This window comes from Cygnus atratus, chromosome 4, assembly GCF_013377495.2.
Source record: "Cygnus atratus isolate AKBS03 ecotype Queensland, Australia chromosome 4, CAtr_DNAZoo_HiC_assembly, whole genome shotgun sequence".
Classification (NCBI taxonomy): domain Eukaryota; kingdom Metazoa; phylum Chordata; class Aves; order Anseriformes; family Anatidae; genus Cygnus; species Cygnus atratus.
Genome location: NC_066365.1, coordinates 2,194,261 through 2,208,762, shown reverse-complemented (window position 1 = coordinate 2,208,762; position 14,502 = coordinate 2,194,261).

The window sequence follows — 14,502 nt, the reverse complement described above, 5'->3', positions numbered from 1 at the left end:
TGAATGTAGTCTGTGAGACTTTGGTGCCATATTTATCATATCTAAAAGACTTGAGAGGTTATGCTCTAAGCCTGGTCGACCATTTGGAATGGTGTCTTAATGGATACCTGGATGAGTTGTGTTTGAGCTAGGAAATGAATGCTGGGGGTGCTATGGAATTGTAGCCACGTAAATTAGTTTGTAAAGAAAAATTAAGAGAATTTTCTGCCAAATGTCATTTGATGAAGATTGACTTGATTGATTTCTAGAAATATATTTTATTCCCAGGACTAGAAAAACAAATAATCAAATTTGTGCCTTCTCCCTGTGGTGTGTTACCACATGTGCAAACATTGAGTAAGAAGGCGCTGTGGCAAGCCGTATATCCCCAAAACGATGCCACTGTGCATCAGTTTGTGTATGGCCTTTTATGGTACAGGCCTGTTGAGGCTTGTGCAGAGGACGTGCTCTGCTGGAACGCTCCTACCACTTCAAGTGCCTTCTGCAATTATACTAATAACTGTAATAAAATCATTTTCTGACTTTAATATTTTCTCATTGACCTTCCTGAGCATGAACTGAGTTACTTCCGACTTGAACAGCTGAGTATTTTATTGCCCACATCTAACTTCCTTTGTGTTTTCCACTTTGGGCTCCTTGAGGTGCATCTTTCCACATCACTGTTTTTGTCAGGCGTCTTGCTTTAGACTAGTACCAAGAACTCGCATCGGTTTATTTTTTATCTTGAACGAGTCCCTTATCACTTATTTACTAGAAAAATCACAGTACATCTTTAAAAGCTATTGAGACCTTTGTTGTAAGGTCATATTGAAGAGATGGTTACTAAAGAAAATATCTGTTTTCTGCAGCTCCTAACTTAACAGAAATGCTTTTATTGCAGTTTCAGTATTAGTGATATTTAAGAAGAGACTAGAAATGGCTGACAAATGCTGATACATAAGCATTTGAAATCATTCACTCTCTCTTGCTTGGAGTTTTATTCTTTTAAGAATTTTTAGCATAGGTATTTTTTTTTTTTGGAAAGTATCTTGGGCTTAAAACTGACATTCTGATACAGATCACAGTGTTGTTTATGAATGGGCATTTTAGAGGGTTCTTCTGCCAGTTTTCCAGGAAGTAAAATATAGTAGCATCATTTAATAGAATTCTTGCTCCTAAATCATGTACTTTTTTTCTAATTACATGGAAGGTTGTTATTGCAGTTCTTTACTTGGATCCAGCGTAGTGGAAAAGTAGTGAGTCCCTTTGGAAGCTTTTAAAATTTTTATATGTTTTAACATACGATGCTATGTGTTCTCAACCCCTGAATATGTTGGCGTTCTTACCTGTGTTTTTATGAAATAATATACTTGTTTAGCTGTTGGAATGCACATAATTGACTGTGTCTGGGGTTAAAGGACACATGCAACATCCTTGTTTGAATATTGGGCTCTTGGAAATAGTATTTAACACTTTTTACAACAGGCATAGCTACTAGCTCAGTTCAAAAAAGTTCTCTCTATGGGAAGTAATCCTAAATGGGGAAAAAATACCCCAAAACTTATGTTAAAAAAAAAAAAAACTGTAAATGTAACAGTTATGATTTAGGGGTTAAAGAGGAGTTGAAAGACAGTGTAGATACTTGTTTTCTAAATATTATGGGTCAGAGTTGCAATAACCTGACTCCTTACTACAATTTCTCATAAGTAGCACAGTTGTCATGCACATAACTTTATTCCTATAGTGAAACAAGTACAGCTTTCCTCTTTGCTCTGTGCTTTGCTTTCCTTCTGTGAATGGATGGTTCAGCTTCATGAGAAGTGAGTGATTTTAGAGTGTTTTCCATCCTGCTCAACAACTGAAAGGAGAATTTACTGGGAAGTCAGGAATTTAATAGCCAGCTTCAGGTTCTCAGCTGAGTTGGAAATGAGCCGTGTTGAAACAACATGCTTTGTAAAAGAACAAAAACTGATGAAATTTTCTTGGTGGGGTAAAGCCCTCTCTTTAAGGGGAGGTAGCAATGTGAATGTAAAAGGTAGAGTTCCTTAATTTAAGACAATTTAAAACAATTAGAAAAATTGTTTTCACCTATACATTGACAGCAGTCTTTTGTAAGTTGACATTTCATACTTCTATTACACATGGGAGTTGACTGCATAGCTGTAGCAACCTTCAAACATTAAATCCCTGGTTCAAGGACTAGGTTGTAGCTGCATTGTAATCAGTGCCTTCACATCTGCTGAATTTGGTGTTTTTTTCCCCAACCTGGAAGTCATTTGACTTTCACATAAGTCACATGAATAAGGTTTTGTAATTTAATGCCAAGTACACTGATTCATAAAGTCTGGGTGTTTGAAAAAGGGTTGTAACGATTTTCAACAAAAGCATGGCCAGGAGTTGCATTACTACTTACTTGTACTTAACTTTGGTTTCAGTACTTCTGTGTTACCCCCCGATTTAATGTTTAAAATGAGAGATTTCAAGTTCAGAGGAAAGTCAGATACTTCCTAGCTAATGCTGTGAAAGAAGCATATTTGTCTGAATGAAATGTGGGTTAGGAACAGGGATTTTGGCTGGAGTAGTGCTCTGAACATTACAAGAATTTAGCAGTGAGGAGGTGCACAGCTTGCTTTTGAGGAGGAATGGGCAGTAGAGCTGCAAAGCCCGTAGCACCTGACAACTCAGCAGCGTGGCTGGATGTGCTGTCTGCAACTTGCAGCACCTGGAGAGGGAGTGTACTCTTCTGAATGCTCTTGTGCGTTTCTCCTCTCAGCTACACCTTTCTTTGAACTCGCTGAGACTGCAGATATAGTTATTCATTTGAATCTTTTGTTTCATGGGAAAAAAAAAGTACCTCCTACCCCCACCACAGTTAATTAAATACTGTTGTCTAAGATGAAACACGGGAAAAAGATGCAAGGAATAACAAGGCAAACATAGGAGATGTGCCAAATACACTAATGTTTCATATGATTGGAAACTATATAGTGAAATATTCCTTCAAATGAGTACTTAACTCTGTTTTCCCATCTTCTTACTCGCTGTTACTGCACTGCAGAAGTAGTTTGTTCTGTTTCAGACTAACAAGATTCAGAACTTTATTATGGGATAGTCGTTAGAGAATGTAGATGCCGTATGCAAGTAGTTAAATGTTTATTCTGTACATTTGCTTGGGAAGCCAGTTTTGCCAACTTATCATAATGTAAGCAAGTGCTGAAAACGACTTTTTGTATAGCATGGGTGTGCTGAGACTTAAACTTGGACCTTAGTGGCAGTACCTTGAAGTGCATTCTTGGTTGCTGCCAGTGAAGATCTCGCAGGTGAAGTTTGGCATCGGCAGTACTCAGGATAGAGCATGTGCTGCAGATTGCAATGCATTTGCAGGAATTTCCCTTGGGGGAAGGAAAGGCTCAACCAACTGTGGTGCCTGCCGAGTCAGCAGGTGCACAGAATTACAGAACTGTTGGCTAGAAGCATCTCTGGAGGCTCTTACACAAATTTCCACTCAATGCAGGATTGTTGGCAGCATAAGATTGGGTCAGCTGTGGCTGTTTTTTTATCCAAGTCCTGAACAGATCCAAGGATGGAAATCCCACATGCTCTCCGGTAACCTTTTCCAGTGTCATACTGGGACTTGTTAAGCTGCAGTTTGTGGCTGCTGTTCCCCCCAGTAAGAGCAAACAGAAAGCTAAGGAGTTTGGCTAGGAAGCTAAATGGGAACATCTGACAAAGTGGATTGGTAAGATAGAAACAAGTGCATACTCTGATCACAGCATTATTTATTATTTTTTTAAACCATTGTACCTCTCAGGTTGCTGCATGGTTGCCAAGTCACATCTGTGTGTATTCCTGGTGGTCTTAGGGCATCAGCTGAAATTCTGTTTATTGCTTGTGGGCCACAGGTGGTGCTGGCTGCAAATACTCATGTGGGATAAGAGGTGCATCAGTTCTTCATGCGCTGAGTGTGCTGCATTGATACTCTGAAGTGAGCTACAGGCCACATAAATCTTGCTGCTATTCTGTACCTTGCTGTAAAATGAGATATGAATCTCTTCTGTTTCCTTCTAGGGCTCCCTTCCACTAAGCCTGTTACAGCTGAGGGAAATTGGAGGTCACAGCGGTCCAAATAAAATGTGTACACCATATAAATACAAAGAAAGATTTGTTCTAGAATTAGACCCTTGATTAAACCTTGCTGGTCATTGAAAGATTGTTATTGCCTGTCCCTGGAATATTTCAGCAAGGTCAAAGAAACTGAACCTTCAGAGCTGTGCCTTTATATATGGTGTTACTTGGGCACAGAAGTCTCTCACATGAAATTGAGCATATAATACTCGTGGGAAGTTTTGTTTACAGAAATTCTTCATTTTAGAGATCTGGGGATGGAAAATTTGAGGTGATTTTAGTAACATGACTGGATAGGCCAGCCTAGTGTTTGGGGCATCCATTGCTTGTGGGGTCTAGAAGTCTGTAAATGAGCTATTAGTATAAATCTTGAGGGCTTGTGTGGGAACTCACCCACATTTGACTATGAGAATTTTCATTTAAAGCTTGAGGATCTTGTAAAAGGGATCCTACTCTCCTGTATGCTATGTCTACCTTAGAAATATGGCAGCTTTAAGTTACAATCTTTAGCTGTTGTAGTGATATATCATTAATTACTCTCCCTTGTGATACTTTGGCAATTGCTTAGCTTCTTAGTTTGCTTTATTTTCATGAAAGCACTCAAGAAGATTAGAAGACTCCAAATTATTGTAATCTCACTTTTTTATGGAATGGTCAATCTTGCATTGTTACCATAACTTTTAACTTACTGTAGACTATCAAGTTACTGCAACAATAGGGCTGTAGTTAAGAGAGCATGTTTGTTATAAACCACCATCAACTATTCCTTATTACACAGTGGTAACGTTCAAAAAGTCCTAGTTGCTTTCCAGAAGTGGATTAAGATGATCACATCTTCCTGAAGGTGGAATTTTACTGGGTGGGGGTAGGTGCATGAGCACTTGTACAGCACTTGGTGTGCATCTGGATGGTTTCTTGATTTGTTTTGGTTTTACACCCAGATTGACCTCTGTGAATCTTGTTCTTAGAGCTGCAAGTCATCTTTATCTTGACTCTGAGTTGGATCCAAGTTCCATTTTTCTTTAATATTTGTAAATTAACAAATTAATTCTTAGATCATCTCAATCTTATTTTTTTAAGAGGGGAAAAAAAAAAAAAAAACCTAAACCTTATCTCCAGACCGTTTCCTTTCTGAAGTTATAATACAATTTTAGTCCACTATTGATACTAGAAACTGGCAGGAAGCTTCTGTGTATTTAAAATTGCTTATGCAGTAGCTGCATAAGCTTGAGTCTTTTCTTAACTCTTGCCGGAGTGCAGTCTGTACCTCTTAAGAAGGTTCCTGAGATGATTTTTGTCTTCTGTCATTCTGATAGGCTTTTAAGATCAGGGGCCATGAGCATTGTATTCAGTAGGAGAAAAGCAGTTGTGTGCATAATTTTTCTCTTTATTTTAACAACCAATTCATACTAGGAGTTGGTTCAAAGCAGACACCACAAAACATGCACATATCTGAAAGCAGAAAATAAAGTAGTAACAAAAACCTGCCTGTCGATGCAAATGTTTCAAAGCAACCTAGTGCTAAACAGACTGTCCAAGCTGGATCTCGTTGGAGTACAAGTTGTTGCTGCATATGATATCGAGCAATGTGATTAATTGAGCTGAATAAGAGGAAAACATTTTTAATAAACTATTTTAACTTTGAATAAAGTTTTATTTCCCACTGCAGTAACAAATGCACCATGGTTTCCCTTGTGATTCTGTTTGTGTGGCTTATTAAAATGTAGTTATTTGCTATAGGATGAAGTCACAAACAGAACAGAGAATTACTCAGTGCTTCTAGGTGTCATGTGATGGTGTGACCAGGGAGAGGGAGAGCTTGTACCAAGCTGAAGCTAGCTGTAGTGAAAGATGAAGCATCCCCCTGCTCCTCCAAAGGATTATCAAGGTTGGAATAAAATCCCCATAAAACCTTTGTTTAGAAGGAATATATTGATTCAGATCGTGAGGTTTGTTTGAGGCAGACTTTACGCTTACCTGAGGTCTCTTCCAACCTAGATGATCCTGTGATAGCCTACAGAGGCTTTGTCACATCAGGTTTGCAACAGTGCTGTGCACTGCAGTTTCTTCCACCCTATTCTTTAAAGAGTCATTTTACCGAAGAAGAATCTTGGCACTGATAAGTGTTTAAAATTAGGTAGGTTTTATTCACCCTCCTCTTTCTTTTTTGATGCTTAGTGAAACCAGTATTTCAGCTTGTGCCAGTGAGAAAGGGAAGGATTTTTGGGTGACTTTTCCTCCCTCCTAGTGAAATACTTGGCCCATTGGTGGAGGCATCCTTTTCTCTTCTCTCTCCGCAGGTAAAAGGATTTCTTTGTTTTCCTCCCTGACTTACAGCCGCAGTTCCTGGTGGCACAGTGTTGCATGTGTTGCGATAAGCTACACCAGAACCATGCCATTGGGAGAGCACTCACTTTTTAGGGACAGATTCCTTCACAAGGAATATAGGTGTTGCACTTTAAAGTAGGTGACTTGCGCTGTGTGTAGGCAGCACAGGAGCTGGGGGTGAAGTAACCCCAGACAGCACAGGAAAGACCTGCATAATACGGGGCGTTACTGCAGCGGAACCTGAGCTGTCTGCGGATGAAGGCGCAGGGGTGTTGGAGCAGCCTGCTGCTTCCTCAGGTTTCTGTGCTGTGCTTCCTTCTTGTCCTGAGGCCCAGGGCAGCACGTCAGCTCTGCTGCCATGCCACGCGTGCTGGGCTTTCCTCTGGTCCGGGTTCAAAACGACGAGCTGCACTACTGATGTCTCTGCATGTCCCCTTTCAGCCACGGCCCCTCGGTGGGCTTCAGGTCCCCTGTGTAAATGGCTCGGCACACAGCAGAACAAAAGACCACTTGCTGCTCTTGCCCTCTTTGCTCTCATTGGAGTTATTAAAATCTATTCTTCAGTTGTTGTGAATTGTTTTTAGCTAGCTTGTCGGCTAGCTCTAGGAATGTGAGTGTTTCAGAGGGTGCAAAATCTTTATGGAGCTCATTTTCATGCAGTTATTTGGGAGGGTGCCTCTGTCCCTTCCAACCACAACCGTTCTGTGAATCATTTATCCTGAGGTAAATCTCTTCGTGACCAATGCTGTCAATATTGCAGCATTATCATGCTGAGGTGTGTGGGTCTTGCTGTGGTTTATAAGTGACTTTGTTTAAAAGATTGAATATATTACTGTTAATAATTTACCAGTCTTGTAGGAATTTCTAATATATTCATAGAGTAATAAAGATTATCTTTTTAGAGATAATCAGCCTTTTCAGATGTTTAGGATTACTTTTCATGGCCACAAAGTTTCTAATTACAGCAGTTATTTCAGAAAGCCAGTGGTGAAGTGCTAGCAGGAACGTTAGACCTCAGTCACTGTTTCTCTATGTTCATCTTAATAAGGCATTGTCTTATGTACGAGTTCTATTCCCGTGTAGTCTTTTTAATAAAATCTACCTACTAGCATGTCTATTTAGTGTTTTGCCTGCTAACTCTAAAACCTGTATTTTTGAATATCAACTTTTGAGTGACATTTTTTATTTAAATCTTTTTTTTTGCACAGCTCTCAAAAAGCTTAGGTAAAACCCTGTGTTTAATAAAACCTGTTACGCAAATAACGAACCCTTACTGAAAAGGGCTTCATAAATTGCATAGCTTGTGGACTCCTTCATAACTGCTTTGCTGTTTGCATAAGTGACACAGTGGGTCTGTGATGGATGCTTACAGCAATGTCATCATGTCTGTAAATGTTCCTCTCAGCTGTAGATGTGGCACTCTTGTAGTCATGGAAATGCTTCAGTCACTGGGTAAAAGAATGCAGTAGTTGAATAAACTGCACAAAGTAAATGCAAAAGCCTGTCCCTGTTCATGTGCACACCATTTCTTTCTAATTTCCAATAACATCTTAATTTATTCATTTGGTTGAAACAGGAGCCTGTAGTTACAAGCCAAATCTCAGTACTTCTCTAAAACATCGCAACACAAAGTAACAATCAGCATGCACTACCTCAGTAATTTGTTGCAAGATCTATGATAGGAAAAACTGAAGAATATAAATCCGAAGGTTCTGCGATCCTTGTTATCAGAATCTATTCCTAGACAATGTATTTTGCTGTTCCAAGGCTCTGTATGTACACAAATTTCTGATGCTTTCATCTCTGAGAGCACATGGGGTGTTTAGTAGCAGTTACTTCCTAATCTTAAACTACAGTGTGCTGCCTGAAGTCAGTTTATGGGCCTGATTCCCTTTAATGCTCCTAAAGGATTATGGCATAATACTTCCTATTACCTACAGAATACGTACAGTACTGTAAGTGGGATTATAGGTTGAGTGTGTTTTGCAATTGTCAGCTTTAAAGGTTTAGGAGTCAACTTGGACTTTCAGATTGAAGAGCAGGGTCTTGTCTTACCCTTATCTGCTATGTCACTTTAATTAAAAAACTTTGTGTCTGTGATGATTTGATCCTCTTCTGAATATGCTATTACATATGATTTGGTCAGTGAATTTCTTAAAACTGTGGCATTTCTGTATACCAGTGCTTGACAAGAAATACTGAAGTGGGCTGGTATTAAACGTTAAAGATAATGTTTTGAGGGGAACTTGAAATTTTATTTTATTTTTTTTTCAAGTGATGTATTGGAGGACATCACAAATAGAAAGGAAGACCTGTTCTTTTATTTGTTCACTTTTAATTTGTTCATTTATTTTATTTGTTCCCTGGTATAAGTAATGCACTGCATTCATGCTTGTGTGTGTGTATGTATATTTTGTATTTTTGTTGTTAATACCAACTATTTGCTTGTGGTTGATAGAACTGAGGCTTGCTTTGGTTGCATATATTTTATTACTGAATCATCCTGTAAGTAGTGTTAGAGAACCATTTATTTGTTTTGGAATATCTTCTTCCTCTTTCAGCTTTACACTTAAGTGTAAATGGTTTTTGTTAGTCATTCCTTGCTATCTTGGGCTTGATAAAATGCTTTGCTTACAGGGCCTTTGGTCATGCAACTAGCTCTGTAGGGCTTGGCTCTCTATTTGTTTAACCGAAATGTTTACAAGCCTATGAAGGCTGGATACCATGTTTTATCTGTGAAACTGTGTTTAATAACGGTGAAAGCAAACAGATTTGCACATAAAATAGGTGGATGTTGATGGGATTTTGAACAGGCAGCACAGCACCGGGGCTCCAATAAATTGGGTAACGTGGGTAACGCTTCAGGTAACAACCTGTTTTTTGGCCTGGCTCACGCTCCACTGCCCAAGATAACCTGTACTCTTTCTTTCTCCTCTTTAATGCTTCAGTTTTATGAAGAGCAGTAGTAACCAACAGTCAGTAGCTGCCAGTGCTTTACGGGGAGCTTCTGGTGCTCTTAGTAACCTGTGGGCTTCCAGCCACAGCCTAGGGCAGCCTTTAATGCACCGTGCTTTCAACAACACGTTTTTACTACAGCTAGAAGGCACACTATCTAAAAACCATGTTGTGTGTGTTGATACCTGTGATGGGCACTGTAAGGTGGGACTGACTGCTGAGGTGACGCTGTCCTGCTTACGGTTCTGGTTTCTTGCCCCCAGGTGGAGATGTGAGCCGGTGGGTTAGCTGATGTCAAATCTGACTCAGTGATGGAAAGCACCCTGCTCTGCAGTGCCCTGGTGTATCCTGATGTGGAAACTGCATCAGATTTGCAACTTATATTTCAGTTTATTCACTGATAAATACACCTCATTTCTTTGTCCAGAAAAGCTTTCTGTTTTCCTGCCTTTTCTTCGAGTCAGATCAGGTCATTCATGAGTTGACAGCTCTAAAAGTAAGGTTTTTATTCTCCTTTCTGAAACACTGAGTTTTATATAACTAATTGATAGTAGAGAGAGAGGACAATACTGCGAGCAAGGCTCAGGTGATAAATCTGTGTTACCAGGACTCTGTTAGCAGTTTGCAGTGAGTGCTGTTTGCTGAAATGCATGTAAATCTCAAATTTCCCCCTTTTTGGTAATTATACTTCTGTGACACACCTCATTAGCTTCCCACTTGCAGCTAGTCATTTCAGTGCTAATCAGCATTTGCACTTGGGCTTGCAGAGGTGAAAATCTAGTTGGTAAGTCTGCTTTTTTTAATGCATACTGGTATCTGTTAAATTGTAATGAGAAATTGGAAACCTTCGGGTAAGATGAGAGTGATCAGTGGCTGGAAAGATTGCTCCTTTGCTGTCAGCGCAGTGCTGTTATTTGGTATGAAGGGCACCTTTCTAGGTCCCAATCTTCTGACCAAACCGCCCAGGTAAACTCAGCCAACTGTAGCAAATCTAAAGAAAGGCTGAAAGGAAGGAAAGGACTTGAAAAAGTCATTCTTGTCACGCAACTCCATGTCTGTAAACTTCATTTGCTTCTTTAGAAGTGAGGAGAGTTATGTTACTAGTGACTAAAAAGTACTGCTTTACTACTATGTGTAAGTACTGCTTGCTTTTTTGAGTAGTGGTAACTATTCTCACAGTTTGAGTTCCAGCTGTGCTGAGTGCCAAGGTGCTTGAGAGCTGCTTTGGCTTCTAGAACTGACTGCTCTATGAGAGGGGAAAAAAAAAACAAAAAACACTGAAAACAGTATTGCTGGCTTGAAAATGGGAGATTCAGAAATAGGCAGGTAGGCAGCCAGCGGAAGAAACCAGAGAAAAAAGTCTGGGTTTTAATTACAGGGTGGTTAGCATATTGTTAAGGGTTGGCAGTAAATCTTATCTTCAGTATGTATTTCAGTGCTATAACTGACTGACTGCATAAATTATGAATATGGATTATTTAAAAATATTTTTTAGGATTGAAATACAAACGTAGTATTAGTTAAGTTTTAAAATACTAATTTAAGCATTAAGACTTTTTTGTATAATTCATATAAACTTAAACATCACTCCATTTCTTTCTGTGTTTCCAAATTTTCCTGTATAGGGCCTTCACGAATAAAATGCGGACTCCTTATCTGCACAGTCACATTTCCTGTTCTCAGTCCTGCTTTGTCTTTCTGGGTGAATAGTAACATGTTCTGTTAAAGTAAAAATAAACCAGGAATTAGAACTCTTAATCAGCTGGAAACATCCTTTCAACAGTCCTCTGTGTAGGTGCTTGGTTTTCTGCAGCCCACATTAAAACTTATACTTTCTCTTTCATTTGAAAAACGACATGCAAGCCATTAACTTTGAGAAGCCATTGGGATAGGTTTAATGTTTAACTTCTTGGTGTTTCTTTAACTTCTTCCAAGAGCTGAACTCTTTACAGACAGCAGTTGCATTTACTTGTATAAAGCTGCTCCTTACATCTCCTTTTCCTCCGTACCTGTTCTTGCTTTTTGGCTTAGAGGAGTAAATGGTTTCAATTCGGTGGTAATTGTCTTAAGTATTTAAAAAAAAAATTAAAAATGGCTTTTGTTCCTCCTTATGTTTATGCCTTCTGCTATAAAAGCCTATTATATGCCACTAGAAGGAAATCTTGTTCTGTGCAGGCAAATTCTAGGCAGAAAGATTTAGGACAGAGGTAGAAAATGTTTTTTATATTATTAAGTATGATGGAGAAATGTCATCCTCTGGCTTTGGCTTTTTTTGCCTTCCTGCTGTACAGTCACTTGACATTTCCTTTTCATAGGATCCCTAGGATCCAGCAGCAGGACACAGTGGTACTGGATGCTGATCCCTTTTAGATACTTCGCCGATGGCTTATTCTGGGAGTTTGTGGATGATGGGTTGCAGGGGGAGTCCCCATGCTCCAGTTTCGATGGGCTGGCATCGAAATGAGCCTTGTGGCTCTCAGAGGTGAGCTGGGTTGGAAATTCCCATCGAGATGGGCATCAGCAGCTCTCTGTGTCATGCTGGAAGTACCTCAGGTCTCCAGAGAACTCCTGGCTGATGACAGGGAGCTGTGAATGCACAGAGTTGTGTGTTGTTGCCAGTGATACCTCACTCAGTGTCTGCTGCCTGGTCTGCAAAATGGGAATTGGGAGCATGGTTAGTTGGTGAACTGAGTGCTGCTGCATGTTGGCCTTGCTTGTGCTTGATGCAGACCTTGCAAGCTCCCAGGCTGGGGCTGGCCAAGGGATGAAGTTACGAGGCCTTATCGTGGGGGCTCCCACCACAGGTGGAGACTTTGGTTGAGTGCAATATAAGGTCAATGCCATTGCTTCCAGTAAAAAAATGTCCCTTAGTGGGCATCTCTCTAACAGTGTCATGTGTTTATTACCTCTGTGGTTTGGCAGGCCCTGTACGTATATTTTCCTGTCCCTGTGGAAGATGCTCGTGTTGAAAAAGGGAACTCCATAACAGCATTTTGTATCAGTTCTGAGTAGTGAAGGTGCTGTGAGGCTTCTAGAGAGGACTGTCATCTGTTATCATCGATACACAGCAGGAGAGGAAAAACTAATGTTTCATAACTGCTTGTAATTATATTGACAGATTTCTATGTTAGCTAGCTCGTGCTTTATGGGAGGCTCATAAAGATTAAGTTATTCGATGTGTTCTCATTTAAAGCAGTGCTGTGCAGTGAGAGCGGGGATCAGAAGAGGTGGTGTGATACTGTAAGCATCCTAAGGAAGTGCAGAGGTAATTCTGGGTGGCTTTTGGTGGCATGTGCAGAGATGAAGCAGTGGAAAATATGCCTTAGGGCTAAGGATTGTACCTGCATGCTCACTAAGACGTGCTGTGCTCAGAGCCCGCGTCAGGTCAGGAGATCAAAGTACAGCATGGGGCTCTTGCATCTGGCAGCTGGTTGGATCACAGCATGCCTGTAGGCTTCTGATACCTCTGATTTACAGTGATCTCAGAAACATTAACTGTTTCTGTGTTTCTCAATCCATTTATGGTTTTGTAACATCCCCGTTGTTGACAGAAGCAGTAACTTATACCACGGGAATGCTTATAGCATGAGGAGATGTAATCAGTAGTGGTTTTTTCCAAGTTTGACTAATCGCTTTCTTTCGTATTTCATTGATAAACCATTTTTATTTAAAACCAAGCTTACGTAGTGCATGCTCTCCTCCAGCAGCATTGATGGCGATAGCTGAGCATGGTGTGTCTGTGCCCGCAGTGAGCTGTGCACCGGGATGGGCTCATCCTTCCCCTACGCAGCCCCCTGCTGCTGTGTAAAATCTGTCAGCCCCACAGGTGGGAATGAAACAAGGTAATCAGTGAGGTAATTAGTGGGGGCCTGGGTAGTCACATCCTTCAATTGGGAGCTCCCGTGGGGGCAGCTGAGCCTTGTGGGGTGCTGTTTCTTTTAGAAAGCCTCCAGTGAAAGCCAAGGCCTGGACCCAAAAGGCAATTTAATGCTTTAAGCGGTCTGTGAGGTCCGGCATTTGTGCTGGAAGTGTAACCAATGAGAAGTAATGAAGCCACGCGGTACTAGACTCTGTTTTTTCTCAGCATTAGTGTCATCGTTCATTTTTTGTCAAAGCTTTAATAGTTCTTAAGAAAAAAATGGAGAGGCAAGCTGTTTCTCATGTAGAAAGAATGCTTTTTTGAACTTTGTTGGAGAATGAATAGGGCTATTGTTACGTTTGATTTAATTACTGCTGTTTGCAGGGGAGGAGGTGTTTTCGGGTCACCTCTGACACCCTAATTGAGGCAGCTTAGCAAACAACTCGAGCTCATCCAGTGTCAGACAAGAATGTAGTGTAGTAAAGATTTTAAAAGCCAGTGGTAATATTTGCAGCAAGTAATTTCCTCTCTCTTCCCCTGAAGCGTTTTCTTGGTAAAGTTGAGCTTTGTGCCTAGAAATACCGAAGCTTCTCCAAGTTCTTCCCAGAGCGGGACTTCAGCCCATGGATGCATTGTGTTGGGGGGATCTCAGTGAATTTTCCGTGCTTCAGTTCTTTACTACCTGCTCATGGGTACCATAAGATTTTACTGTGGCTCTTCCTGGTGTGGGCTTTTTCACAGCAAAAGGAGGAACAAAAGTCTCTTTGCCTGTGTGAACTTTTTGTGTGTACCTGTGTGCACAGGCACATGGCTGCTGGTGGTAGTAAGTTGGTAGGATTTTCATAAGCGCAGGTCAGTAATCTCCTAGGTGGTGGCTAATGCTCTCTGAAGACAAGCGTGGAACAGATTTCAAGTGCGGTAAGAAGACTTCTTACACGAGAAATGTGATTTAAATAATCTGTGTAACTTGTTGTAATTCTGCAGCTTTAAGTTAGACTCTGCATGCTTATAAAAGCTTCAAAGTCAAGCAAGCTGCAGAATCTGGAGTAGGAAAAAAATGGGACATAATTCAGAAAGACCCACGTTAGATTGTAGCAATACAGTTCAGGTGCTCTTTTGGTGAGCTGGTAACCCACCTAACATTACAAAAACAAAACAAAAAAACCCTAAGTAATCTGTAGGAGGGTTACAGGAGAACACTGTAAGGAGATAAGGCCTGAGTAGTAGCATTATCAGTTTTTGTACTGCTTATTTCT